Source organism: Hevea brasiliensis, unplaced genomic scaffold (assembly GCF_030052815.1).
Source record: "Hevea brasiliensis isolate MT/VB/25A 57/8 unplaced genomic scaffold, ASM3005281v1 Scaf20, whole genome shotgun sequence".
Classification (NCBI taxonomy): domain Eukaryota; kingdom Viridiplantae; phylum Streptophyta; class Magnoliopsida; order Malpighiales; family Euphorbiaceae; genus Hevea; species Hevea brasiliensis.
Window position 1 is genome coordinate 314,460 of NW_026614696.1, and position 15,119 is coordinate 329,578.

Sequence of the window (15,119 nt, forward strand, 5' to 3'; positions counted from 1 at the left end):
AAAACTATTGACTTTGCCCCTTCAATCTTATTTGATCTAACACAAACTCATCTAGGTATTTTGTAGGTGTTACCTTCTTTTAGGTAGGTTAGTGCATGCCAATCAATGAGCATCATCTCAAAATGCCTAAGCTAACTTTGGTTAAGGTGCAAGAGGTGGTAATTGGGTGAGTGCCTCACTATAGTGCTAGGTAGGATGTGTAGTGCCTAGTGGAGGTTCAAGATTTTATTGTTGTTATGATTGGCATGTGCGAAGGTGTTGAAGAGGTGTGAATCTATTGCCTTAGAGCAAGTGGAAGATGCTCTCCCTACCAGTTTCTTCTTGGCACCATGAGTGGTAAGGGTAGAGAATGAATGATTAGTGTTTGAGTGGGGTTTTAATTCTTGATTAATGGGTGAGTAAATTACGGAAAGAGAAGTAAAGTGGGTGGATTTTAAGATTTTGGGAGGAAATGGGTTGGGTATTGAGTGGAGGGACGGTGCTATATTTTGGCAAGATGGGAGAAATGGGAGAGGGTGGGTAAAATGAAAATAGAATAGCTCAAAGAAGGATTTTTAAAGGGCGTTGGTTTACCCAATTACATGAGTCATGTAACACTATATGGGTTCAGCCTGTGTAAATGGTTGTTTCTCGATTTCCTTCTATTTGTTGAAATTTTGCATGGGTTAGGTATCATGGAATTTACATGGTCTGACTCGTGTAACTTCTTATTTCTCCTATTCTTCTCTATTTTAGGTTTGCACGGGTCATGGCAATATTAAACTACCTAAACCCATGTAAATCTCTATTTTTCCTCATAAATAATCCTAAAAAGAGCAGAATAAGTATATGTTTAACACTACCTATGTACAAATCAAATAGAATATATCACAATTCTCATTTGTGCGATTTCAGAAGTTACACCCCCATGTAATTTACTGCACAACTAAGTTCATTTGTGTTCTTGGTTCTTACATTGGAAATCCTATTTCATTTCCTAAAACAACTTTTAGAACTTCATCACTTATATAGCAAATACCTAAATTTTCATCATTCCTAAACAATTTGCATAACAACTTAATTAAAATTGTCAAAGCAATACTCACCATCTCTTCTTAATCTATTTTTATAATTAGTATAATAATATGTAAACAATTGACTAAAGTTAAGAAAGCGTCTCGTTTTAGAGTGTGCTATTCCTGAAAAGCGCATGCTTGACTATCCAGTCTTCCTCTCAGATCCCACCACTATGACCTGAAAAAATGACAAGAATCAAAACTAAATCTGGGGAAAATAAAAACTAAATAACTAAAGTAATAAGCAAATAAATTAGAAGAAATTTAGATTGACTCCCAAGAAGCTCTTATTTATAGTTATTAGCTCAACTCCACGTGCTATACTTTAAGAAGGCAGATCATCAAAGGAGTATGTTACTCTTTCTCAATTAGTTCTCCTGCTAGGAGGGGTACTAACCTTTGCCCATTAAATTTGAATGCACCTGAGGACTCATTCCATACTTTAACTGCACCATGAGGGAAAATCTGTATCAACTTAAAAGGCCTGAACCATCTAGATCTCAATTTTTCGGGAAATAATTTTAATCTAGAATTGAGTAGTAGGACTAGCTCACCTTCTTTGAATCCACTTCTCATTATATGCTTTTCATGCCATCTTTTTGTCCTCCTTTTTGTATATTCTTGCATTCTCATATACATCCAGCCTAATTTTGTTAAGTTCATTCAATTGTAGGAGTCTCTTCTCACTAGAACTTTTTAAATCAAAATTTGAGGCCATGATTGCCCAATAGGCCTTGTATTCAAGCTCAACTAGAAGATGGCATGATTTGTGATAAAGTCAAATTATATAGACATTTAAACTTAATATTCATTATATTTTGTTAGCATTTAGTCTCTTTTTATAATTATTCTTATGCGATTTTAGTAATATTTTAGCAAAATTATTAATCCAACCCAATTCTTTGATTTTTATATTTTATCAGGTGTTTTTATATGGTTTTTGAGCCAAAGACAAGTTTGGAAGAAATTTGGAGGTTAAAAAGTGAAGAATGGAAGGCCAAAAGAATTATATGAGCCTTGTAACCTATCTCATGTAACCTATTGGACCCCGTATAACCTTTTAAACAAAAGAAAACTACAAAATTCAAGGTATAGAAAATTACACGGGACACCCCGTGTAATGTTACATGGCCCATGTACTATCCCTAGATAGCAATTCTAACTCGAATCTCTTCCTTGTAACTCGACCTGGATGGACTTCTAAGGCTTTTAAGACTATGAAACAAGGGTTTTTATACCAGATATAAATATAATAAGTTAGAATTTGAGGGGAAAAGAAAAACCTTTTTACAAAAAAAGAGAACCAATTTACATTCAAGAGTACACATTAACTTCAAGAGAGGCAAAGGAGAAATAAAATCTAAAAGATTACTAGAATGGATTTTCAGCTGAAGTTCCAAAAGTCCAAGGCTACAATTCTTCATTTAGGTTTTTTCATTCTATTTCTTCTCATGTCTTTTCTTTATTTTATAAACTTGATTATAAAAATCACCATGTGTGAGTAGTTTTTTTATTCTAGGGTTAGGGATGTAGCGCTCTCAATCTAATTATGGATCTTGTATGATTTTATTTAATATATTGGCCATCTTGTTCTTTGATTCAATTTCTTGTGATCTTAATGTATGCTATGTGTTGGTACCCACCTAGTATTGGTTCTAGATATTAATCGAAGGACTGAAAGGTGAAGATTAATATTGAAAAATCTAGATTTTGAACTTAGGGTTATTGATATGAAGATAGGCTGAAATTCTATGTGGATCTAACAATTAATCAAAGGCATAATGGGTTTTAATTAATTTAATCACCATAAAAGTTAGGTTTGGATTAATTAAAATACAACTTGAGTGCCTTAAGAGAGGACTTAAAATAACTTAGGATTAATTTCCTTCAAAGTAAAAACCTCCCACTTATTGAATGAATCAGATTGAATCTACAAGTGATTGAAGTGTGAACCCTAACTCTAGAATGTTCTCATCCATTGGTATTTCAGTTTAGTTAATTGTTTTAGATTTTATTTCTTTTAATTTAGATTTAATTACTATTTCTCTATAACTCGATCGTCAAGATAACTAAAATCTTTATAGTTTGGTACTCAATATGGTCCTTATAGGAACGATACTCTGCTTATCACTTTATTACTTGTTAATGATTCGTGCACTTGTGGGGTTGTAAACCACCAAACAATTTGTCATAAAACCAAATAGAATGAGGTAGTACCAATTGGAGTTTTGAAAATAGTGTGGTAAGCCCGCAGTGCATCATCTAACTTTAAGGACCAATCTTTCCTTAAGGACCTATTGGAAATCTCAACTTGACTACTAGTTTGTGGGTGATATGGTGTTGCCACCTTTTGAGTCAACCTGTACTTCTTCAAGAGTCTTTCAAATTGGTGGTTAAAGAAATTAGTTCCACCATCGATTATTATAGCTCTTGGAGTGTTGAATCTTTTGAAAAACGAACATTTTTAGGAATTTTACCACCATTTTGCATCATTCGTTGGTGACGTTATTGCCTCTTACTATTTTGAAATATAGTCTATGATATACTTATATTATATAGATATTTAAGGTATATTTTACTGCATTTCATGAGCATTCAGTTAGTTAATTACATGGTTTCTTATTAATTTCATTACCTTTTAGTTTTTTTTTTTAGTTACTCTGGCTTGATTCCATGATTTTTGTATTTTATTAAGTGAATTTATGCAATTCCAAGGCCTAGAACACATTTAAACAAGTTGGAAAATTAAAAGGAGCAGATTATGCACTATGGAGAATTACATAGGTCATGTAATGGGTGCCCTGGCCCCCATAACAATCTGCCAGGAGAATACTGAGGAGAGCAAATACACGGGCCATGTAAAAGGACCCATGTAAAAGTCCCTAGCCTATGTAACTTTCTGCCCACCAAATTTCAAAGAATTTTTAAGAACTCCAGAAGATTACATGACCTGCCCCATGTAATGAAGCACAGGTCGTGTAAAATGTTTCAGCTTAGACTCTAAATTGACTCCAACTCTGTTTTACATGACTCGAATAGACTTCTAAGGCCTTTAAGACTTTGAATTGAAGGTTTTTAGGCTAGATATAAATACAAAAAGTCAAGAACAAGCCAAGGATCACATTCTTTACAATCTTACTTGGTTTTTTTTTTCCATTAATTTGGAGAGATTTGCACAAGGTTCGAAGGAGAGATTCACAACCAAAGTTCCAAAAGTCTAAAGCTACAGAGTCTTCTACCTGGGTTTCTTTGTTTTATTTCTCTAGATGTTTCACCATTATTATTTTATTTTTATGTTGATTGTTAAACTCACCATGAGTAAATAGTTTTCTTAATTCTAAAATTAGGTATGTAGCACTTTCAATTTTATTCTAGATTTACATTGATTTTATTTAATAAATTTGGAATCTTGTTCTTTTATTTAATTTCTTGTGATCTTAATGCATGCTTTGTACAGAGCTCCACTTACTTATGATTCTAGATATTAATTAAAGGACTGAAAGGTGAAGATTAATATTAGAAAATCAAAATATTGAACTTAGGGTTTTTTTACCTAGAGATAGGCTAAAATTCTATGTGGAGTGCATAATTAATCAAAGAGCATAAAGGTTCTTAATTAAGATTGATCGCCATGAAAATAGGGTTCAGGTTAATTACGATACATCTTGATTGCCTTGAGAGCGGACTTAAGATAACTTATGATTAATTTCCTTTAAAATAACAAATTTCCAATTTATTGAATAAATGAGATTAGATCTATAATTCTGGAATTGCTTTCATTAATTGCTTTCTTTAGTCAATTCTTCTTTGTTTACCTTTACCGATTTCAATTATTTTAGCTTCAAAGTTTCTTATCATCACATTTGGTAGTCTAGATAGTTAAAATTGCTATTTAGTTTAGTACTCACCTAGTTTCTCATAAGAACGATACTCACTCATCGCTTTATTACTTGTTAATTATTTGTGCACTTGTGGGATTCTACACAATAAGTTTTTAGTGCTGTTGCCGAAGAACTATTATTGATATTAGATGATAGGCAATTTAGCTAATTTAGACATTTTATTTTATTTAATTTTTATTAGTTAATTTATTTTGTTTGCCTTACTTCTATTTTTATTTTTTATTAATTGATTTATTTTGTTTACCTTACTTCTATTTCTGACCTTCAATTTAGTCTATAACTAGAACTAAACCTAAAGATATACTTGAATTGGATCCAAAGATAGATAAAACTCTAAGAGCCATAAAGAGAGGGAAAAATCAATAGGAAACTAAAACTTCAACTATGGCGAATAATAGGCCAAGACCCTTGAGGGATTATGGAGCCCCAATGATTCGAGGATTCTAACCGAGTGTCACAAGACCTGCAATAGATGCTAATAACTTCGATCTCAAACCGGCATGGCTTCAGATGATTCAACAGCAACAATTTGGAAGGTCACCACAACGGAAATCCACACTATCACCTTCAAGACTTTCTTGCTCTATGCGACACACTCGAGATGAATGGTGTTTCTAAGGATGCAATTAGACTGAGAGCATTCCCATTCTCTCTTAGAGACAAAGCAAGAAAGTTGTTGCTATCTCAACTAGTAGGATCATTCACCAACTGGGCAGACCTTTCACAAACCTTTTTTAGCAAGATACTTCCTACCTACGACTACTAAATTGAGAACTGAACTAAACACATTTAAGTATAGAGACACTGAATCACTCTATGATGCATGGGAAAGGTACAAAGACCTTCAGAGGGAGTGCCCACACTATGGCATTCAAGACTGGCCCTTGATTCAGACTTCTACAATGGTTTATTACCATCAATAAGGAGCACAGTTGATTCAGTAGCTAGTGGAGATCTAATGATGAAGACAACCATAAAAGCTCTTAAACTTCTGGAGAGAGTTGCATATCAAAATTATGAGTGGCCTAATGAGAGGGGGGACACAAGGAGAACAGTTAGAGTATTAAAACTTGATGCCTTTAGTATGATTAATGAACAATTTAATCAGCTTACAAAAAGACTTGACAGAATGCAAGCCAATGCAATTGGAACCAATACCAGCACCTGCGAACATTATGGAGGAGGACACCTGAGTTCAGAATGCAATAACTACAATGAGCCATCCACAGAATAGATGAACTATGTGAATAATAGTGGGAATTTCAATCAAAGGACAGTCAACAATCCTTATTCTATAACCCTGGATGGAGGAACCACCCAAATCTCTCATGGTCAAACTCACCGAACCTATAAAATCAACCAATCAATAGATAATAAGGATACAAACCAGCACCACCAGGCTTTCAGAATAGAGATCAGAACATGACTCAACCACCACCAACTCCTTAACCTCAGTAGCCTAAACCCAAGTTAACTATGGAATCCATGATAGAAAGTTTCTTAGTAGCTCAACAACAACAAAATGAGATGATTAAATAACTAAATTCTAGAATGGACCAATTAGCCACACACAACAAAATGCTTGACAACTAGATTGCTCAACAAGCTAGTTCTTCAAGTAAAGCCATTGGTAAGTTACCTAGTCAACCGGAGATAAACTCAACGAAGCAATGCAAGGCAATTACCTTGAGGAGCGGCGGGATGCTGAAGGACCAAAGGCTAGAACCAAACTAGAAAGCAATAGAAGAGGCTTTGGTGAAACTGACATTCAAGCAAAGGGAGAGGACACACAAGTAGACATAGGCAAAAAGAAGGAGGAGGAAAAAAAAAGAGCTACCTAAGCCCTATCAACCATCACTACCTTTTCCTTAGAGATTATAGAAAGCTAAACTGGACAAGTAGTTTGAGAAATTTTTAGAAGTTTTATAGAAACTCTACATCAATATTTCCTTCACAGAAGCTCTATCTCAGATGCCATCATATGCCAAGTTCTTAAAAGAGATACTTTCAAATAAAAGGAAACTTGATGACTATGAGACAGTAACTCTTATAGAGGAATGCAGTACAATTTTATAGAATAAACTACCTCTAAAACTAAAAGATCTTGAAAGCTTCTCAATACCTTGTCTAATTGATAATATGAACATTGACAAGGCTCTTTGTGACTTAGGAGCTAGTGTTAGTAACTTAGGAGCTAGTGTTAGTTTGTTGCCCCTGTATATCTACCAAAAGCTAAACGTTGGAGAACTTAAACTAACTACAATTTCATTACAATTGGTGAACAAATCTGTCAAGTACCCAATAGGAATTCTAAAGACCATCCCTATAAAGGTTGGCAAATTCTTTATACCAGTTGACTTTGTTATTTTAGAAATGGAGGAGGATGTTCAAATTCCCATAATTTGGGAAGATCTTTTTTAGCAATTGCTGGAGCTATCGTAGATGTTAAAAATAGACAGTTGACTCTTAAAGTGGGAGAAGAAAAAGTGTGTCACACCCTACTCCCCCGTAAGATGTAAGATGATCCTGTAGTATACCTAATGAATTACCGTACTTCGCCTACCAATAACCCATTAGATATACTACAAGGGATTTTAAAATAATTTTCGTGAAATTTAAATTATCGATTAAAATCTGGTATTATAAAATTTTTTTCAAAATTTGGACAAAGTGCCGACTGTGTTTTGAGAAAACAGTTCTTTAAACTTGAAAAGGAAAACACTCCCAATATGTTTTCTCAAATACAACTCCAATAACTTCATTTCAACTCACAATTCAAATCTCAATAATCAAATCAATTCATTTTCAAACCAATCTCATCATAAAGAACATTTCATTGATTACAAGACTCAACATTTATATCACAATAATTTACATTTAATTACATACCAAAATATTTTACAAGAGTTTTTATATAACTGCTCAAATAATTTACATACATATTATTACATACGTACATCAAAACCTGTGTAAATGAGTGTACCTGGAGCTGATCTGAATATCTCTTCAAAGAAGCTTACTCAATTGCTCTATGCTCTTTTCACCTGCGACAGCATACAAAGCTATCGCTAAGTGGTGAACTCAGTAGTGCACAACTATAATTTAAAACATAGTACAATATACCTTAAAAAAAATTATAGCAAATAATTTGGAAATCTGGATACTGATCAAATTTCAAAACTCAAAATATTCATTGCCAATAATATAAATCATTTGTATAAAATGACTTTGATCATGAAATTCAATTTATCAAATCATAACTAACCATTTAAGGTAATTCCAACAATTTATTGGAAATAAAGATAATTCCAATAAAATCAATTATATGTAAATCCCATTTGAAATCGAAATTCTTTACTATTCAATAAACATTCTTTATCTCAAAAATCATTCTTTATCTCAAAAGCCATTCTTTATCTTAAAAACCATTTTTTATCTCAAAAGTCGTTTTTTATCTCAAAAACCATTCTTTATCTCACTAACTATGCAAGATTAATCCGAAAGGGCCATTTTCGGGGTGATTCTAACTCCCTATGGTCGAGGAGGTCGAATCATCGTACACAGTACACATCACAATAATGAATCTTCCGAAAGGGCATAACATAAAACTTAGATCTAACCTCTAATAAGAGGAGAATCTAAGCCTGTGCACGTACCATGGTAATCAAAACACAACTAACTCCATTGTCTTCTCAACAAATGAGAGAGACGGGTAATAACCTAGTCAAGCATCTATAGTGAGATATAAAATAATATCACAATCCTTTTAGTGAGCATAAATCACAATACAATTCGATTCAAAGTCAATTCCAATATCTAATAATTTTTTTTTTATGCTCATCACAATTCAAATCATAAATTTTGCATTTTTCCATGCAAATTGCCCATCACAATTCAAAACATGTTCTATCACAATTTTTTCAAAACATAATTTATTCAACCCATAACAATGCTTAATACTTGTGGAAATACCATTTCACAAAGCTAAATTCATACATACTATAACAATTTCAATAATCATTGAATTAAATCCAATGCTTGTTAAACATAATACATAAGAAAAATATGTCATTTAATCATATGAAATATTCAGAACAAAATTAGTTAAAAACTAGTTATGCACAAACCTGATTTGAGTCGCCCTAGGCCTTGACTCAATGTTCCTTATGCTTCTCAATATCCTTTTCAACTGAAACACATAATTTAAAGTATTTCAGTACTCAGTTAAATTGTTTCTAACAATAAAATCCAATATCTAAATTTTCTTGATACTATTCCCTTCAATTCATTTCATTAGTCAACCTATAATGTTGACCTTTAATGCACTCTAAGTGAGTTAATTCTAATGTTACCAATATGTCACATTTTATAGCTCTTTAGTGTTGGTATATGTTACCAAATTCATTTTCTAGTGTATTGCATTTTATTGTAATTTACTAGATTTCGGTATACTATTTTGACTTAGCCGGAAGACCTAGTTCCCTCAGTTTTCAGGTTTCGGTCCAAACTACAAACTTGTAGGTCTATGTCTTATTGCACCCAGGGCAAAATTTCAGGTCATTTTGATTATTGTAGACCAAGATATGGTCAATTTACTAAAGCTGGACATAATGCACTAAAATGGTAAACTTAGGTCATTTTAAATCATTTTCATTTCGGCCAGTTTTGGTACCCAAACTTGTGCAAGCTATTTGGCTTGGTTTTGGCCATTTATGGGCTTTGGTGTCTTCATAAGATTTGTAGATCTATGTCTAAACTATTCATGGTAAAAATTTCAGGTCAATTGGACCTGTTTTTAGTGAGTTATGGTCATGCTAATGACTACTGTTCATATGGTCAAAAATTCTAGCCTGCACTTACCTATTCCGAATTTGGTCAATTCTCATGTCACTTTGTGGATAGAATTTAAGTAAGCTTCCCTCATGAAAGTTGACACATTTTGTGCCTAGCTTCACCTCCAATTGGTCTTATACTAATTGGAGTCACACACTTAAGGTTCTAAGCTAAAGTGTACACTGCCCTGTTACACATTATTCAACACTTACCAATTACACATTCAATACTTACCAAGTTAACCTTTCATGCCAATTCTGATTTGGTACCATACCATTAGCACACATTACATCACATTTTGCTCATTTTGGGCAGCTTGTAACCACTCTCAACATACACATTATAACTCAAAATTTTCAAAGTCCAATTATAACAATTTAACCACATGAACATACCTAATTTACATGTCCAAATCCAAATAATTATTCACATACACATGCTGCCACCATAAGCAACATAATTCAACAACCCATACCATGAAACAACACATTTCTAACCACACTTTATAGTTGTCGATTCACCTCATGGAAAATATCTCCTTTAAATTGCTTTCAAGCTTCCAAAACCAAGTGCACCATTACACATACTCTTAATATACATTGTCTAAATCATTTCTATACACATAAACACTTACATCAACATCTTAAACAACCATTTACAAGTGAAAACAAGCTACACATGGTGAGTTCCCATGGCTGTCGAAATGGTGTACCACCATTAAAACATCAAACTTCAAAACTTCTTCCACAAAACCACTCACCACAACATCCACTCAAAGTTTAATGAAACAAGAATGGAGAATACTCACTTACCACTTTTGAAGCTTGACCAAAACCTCACCAAACCTCCTTAAAATTGCTATCAAAATCTTCCTTGCAAGGTGAGGATTAACTTTAACAAAAAGACTTAGGGGAAAGGATGGCTCCAAAGGGTTTGCATGGAGCTCAACCAAAACGGCAATGGAGTTTCTCTCCCAAATGATTTTCGGCTGGTTTGCCAAATGAAGAAGATGATGAAATATTCTGCCCAAAATCTGCTTAATGGTCCACTTTGAAAATGTTAGTGGAGCACTAAAATCATTTATAATATTTGTTTAATCAAATTTCCCATAATTTCCACATTTAACCCCTTTTCTTTTACTATTTAAATTATGGACCACCATTTTAATTTTCATGATATTTTTAAAGTTTAATATCATTTATTTTTAATGGAAATTTAAGTTAAAAGGCAACTCGGGGTGTCAATTGACCATAATGCCCGTATTCAGGTTGCTTTTCGGCTTCTTTAGTAACACCGATTTTTGCTGGTTTCTCGATTTTTCACTTTTCTTTGTACTAATTCATTAATTTTTCTTGGACATTTTCTAATATCATTTATTTTTTAAATGATGTTTATTTAAGTCCCAAAAATATTTTTCAGGGTTTCCCACGGTCCAAGGCTAGTCAAAGGCCCATGCCGCAACTTTCCGGTATGGTCACCCATCGGTACAGTTTTGTCCGTTTAGCTTAGTTCCGGTTTCTCTCTTTTATTTTTTTTTCTTTATTTTTTTCTTGTATTTTCCTCTATTGTGCTTCACTATCTTATATCTCCACACTAATATTTAAATATAATTCCAAGCATCCTAGCTGTCCGGACAGACACTGTCATCGGAACAGTAGAACGCACTACCGAACATAGGGGTGTTATAAAGTGAAATTCAACTTGTTTCAAGCCATGAAACAAAAGCTAAACATGGATAAGTTTTTAAGGGTTGATATAGTTAATGAGCTAGTCAAAGAGGAGTTCAATAAGAGATATCCGAAAAATCCTCTAAAAGCTTGCATTATGCACAGCAGCACCACAAGATGAAAACAAAGAAAATGCTACAGTTGCATAATCATTAGAAGCTAGCCCACTATTGCCATTAGCCCAAGCACTTCAAGTAGAAGAATTAAAGCAAACTCTAACCATGTCAACACCTGAAAAGGTAGCACAATAGGTAGAACTCAAACCTCTTCCTTCCACTCTTAGGTATGTATTTCTTAGCCCAAATTCTACTTTTCCTATGATAATTAGTGCTAGTGTAACTGAGCAAGAGGAAGAAAAAGTGTTAAGGGAATTGAGAACCTATAGGAAAAGCATTGGGTACAAAATAGAGAACTTAAAGGGAATTAGCCTTTTCATTTGTATGCATAGGATACCTATTGAAGAGAATAGTAAACCCATCATAGAACACCAAAGGAGACTAAACCCAAACTTGAAAAACGTAGTAAAGAAAGAAATTTTGAAACTATTCGATGCAGGTGTAATCTACCCTATATTTGATAGTAAATGGGTTAGTTCGGTACATATAGTACCTAAGAAGATTGGGATGACTGTAATGAAAAAGGACAATAATGAGCTGATCCTTACTAAGACTGTCACTAGTTGGCAAATAATATTGATTATAGAAATTGAATAGTGCCACCCAGAAAAACCATTTCCTTCTTTCATTTATTAACCAAATGCTTGAGAGACTAGCCAAGTATTCGCACTTCTATTACCTAGATGGGTACTTGGGAATTTTATAAATCTCAATCCACCTAGAAGACTAAGAAAAGACCATTTTCACTTGAACTAAGGCACTTTTGCACATAAGAGAATGACTTTTGGTCTATGTAATGCCCCTGCTACTTTTCAAAGGTGTATGATGACTATTTTCTCTAATTTCATTGAAAATAAAATGGAGGTGTTTATGGATGATTTCTCTATCTATGGCACTAATTTTGATGAATGTTTAACTAATTTTTCTAAAGTGTTACAAAGATGTGAAGAATCAAACATAGTATTAAATTGGGAGAAATGCCACTCATGATAAAAGAAGACATAGTTCTTAGTCACTTGGTTTCAAAAGTAGACATAGAGGTGCACAAAGCAAAGATTAAAATTATAGAGAAGGTGCCACCTCCAACATCAGTCAAAGGAGTATGAAGCTTTTGGATATGCAGGATTCTATAAAAGATTCATAAAAGACTTTTTCAAAATAGCTAAGTCATTGACAAACTTGTTAAATTAAGATGTGCCCTTTAATTTTGATGAAAGTTGCCTTACTTTTTTTTTTATAGGATAAAGAAAGCACTAATCTTAGTGCCAATAATGCAACCTCCAGATTGGGAGTTACCCTTTGAAATCATGTGTGATATAAGCGACTATGAAGTAGGAGCAATTTTTAGACAAAGAAAAGACAAAAAGGTCCACGCTATCTACAATGCTAATAAGACGCGATGATGCACAAATCAACTATACAACTACAGAAAAGGAGTTTTTAGCTATTGTATTTATAGTTGAAAAATTTAGATCCTACCTAGTTAGATCAAAAGTCATTGTATACACAGACCATGCAGCTCTTTAGTATCTTTTGAACAAGAAGAAAGCTAAGCTAAGGCTTATCTAATGGATACTTCTCCTATAGGAATTTCACTTAGAAAATAAAGACAATAAGGGAGCTGATAATGTAGGAGCTGATCATCTCCCTAGGCTGAAGCAAAAAGAAAGAGGGGACATAACGAAGGACACGCCAATAGATGACTCTTTTCCAATTGAGCACCTCCTATCCATCACTTGACCCCCATGGTATGTAGATGTAGTTAATTATCTTATATGCAGAGTGTTACTACCAAACTTGTCCTATCAATAAAGAAGAAGTTCTTATTTGATATAAGTGACTATACTTGGGAAGAACCTCTATTATATAAAGATGCAATGATGGTTTTATCAGAAGATGCATTGCAGAGGAGAAAGTAGAAAGCATACTCTAACACTGCCATTCCTCACCTTATGGAGGACACTTCAGCATAATAAAGACTGCAGCAAAGATAATGCAAGAAGGTTTCTATTGGCCATCCCTGTTTAAAGATATAAGAAACTTTATACTTACCTATGGTCAATGCCAAAAGATCTGGAATATATTAAGAATGAATAAGATGCCCTTATATGGAATACTTAAAATTGAGCTTTTTGATGTATGAGGATAGACTTTATGGGTCCATTCCCATCTTTACTTGGCAACAAGTATATCTTAGTTGGTGTGCATTATGTATCCAAATGGGGTAAAACAATAGCTTCACTAACCAATGATGTAAGAGTGGTCATCAAATTCCTAAATAAATATATCTTTACAAGAAATGGGACACCAAGAGCCATAATCAGTGATGGGGAAAGTCAATTCTACAATAACCAATTTGAAGCATTACTTAAGAAATATGGAGTGACTCACAAAGTGGCGATACCATACCACCCACAAACTAATGGGCAAGTGGAGATCTCAAATAGGAAGTTAAAGAGAATACTTGAGAAAATAGTAAATCACTCAAGGAAAGATTGGTCCTTGAAACTTGAAGATGCATTGTAAGTATACTGTACAGCCTTCAAAATGCCTTTTGGAACCACCCCTTTTTGCCTAGTCATTGGGAAAGTGTGCCACCTCCCTATTGAGCTTGAACATAAGGCTTATTGGGCAATAAAAACTCTGAATTTTGACTTGAAGAGTGCTAGATAAAATAAGCTTTTACAGCTAAAAGAATTGAAAGAAATTAGGCAAGATGCCTTTGAAAATGCAAGGATTTACAAGGAAAGGATAAAGAATTGACATGATAAGCATATTACAAGAAGAGAGATCAAAGAAGGAGACCTTATCTTACTTTTTAACTCCATATTGAAGCTATTCCCTAGAAAGCTAAGATCTAGATGGTTCAGACCTTTCAAAGTCCTTCAAGTCTTCCCTCATGGAGTAGTAGAAGTATGGAGAAAAACATCAGGAGCATTCAAAGTCAATGGACAACACCTAAAGCCATACTTCTCCAGAGAACCTATTGAGAAAGGAGCAAGACATTCCTTTGCTAATCTAACTGCTTCTCAATAAGCTGATTAGTATAATCAAGCTAAAAACTATAAATAAGCACTCCTTAGGAGGCAACCCAAGTTTTTAAAGCTTTAATTTCTTTTTCCTCTACATTTGCATTCTTTTCTTTTTCTTTTATAGCATACCCCTAACGATGCTCTAACCTTGAACTATTTCAAGTCAGAGAGGAGAAGGAAAAATCTAAAAGAAGGACAAACTGGAATAAGGGATCAATACCATGTAAGAGAAAAGGACCTCAATTAGGGAAGTTTCCTTACTTTCTAATTCTATACTGCATTGACATAATTAGAATTGAATTAGCATAGGGATGGAAATTAAATACAGTAACATTGTGCATCTGAAGTACTATTTTATAGAGTTTTTATCAGCTAGGTAGAGAAACACAACCTAACACAAGTTGGAGAACCAAAGAAACTCAAAAATTCCAAGTCCAGAAAGTTACATAGGGCA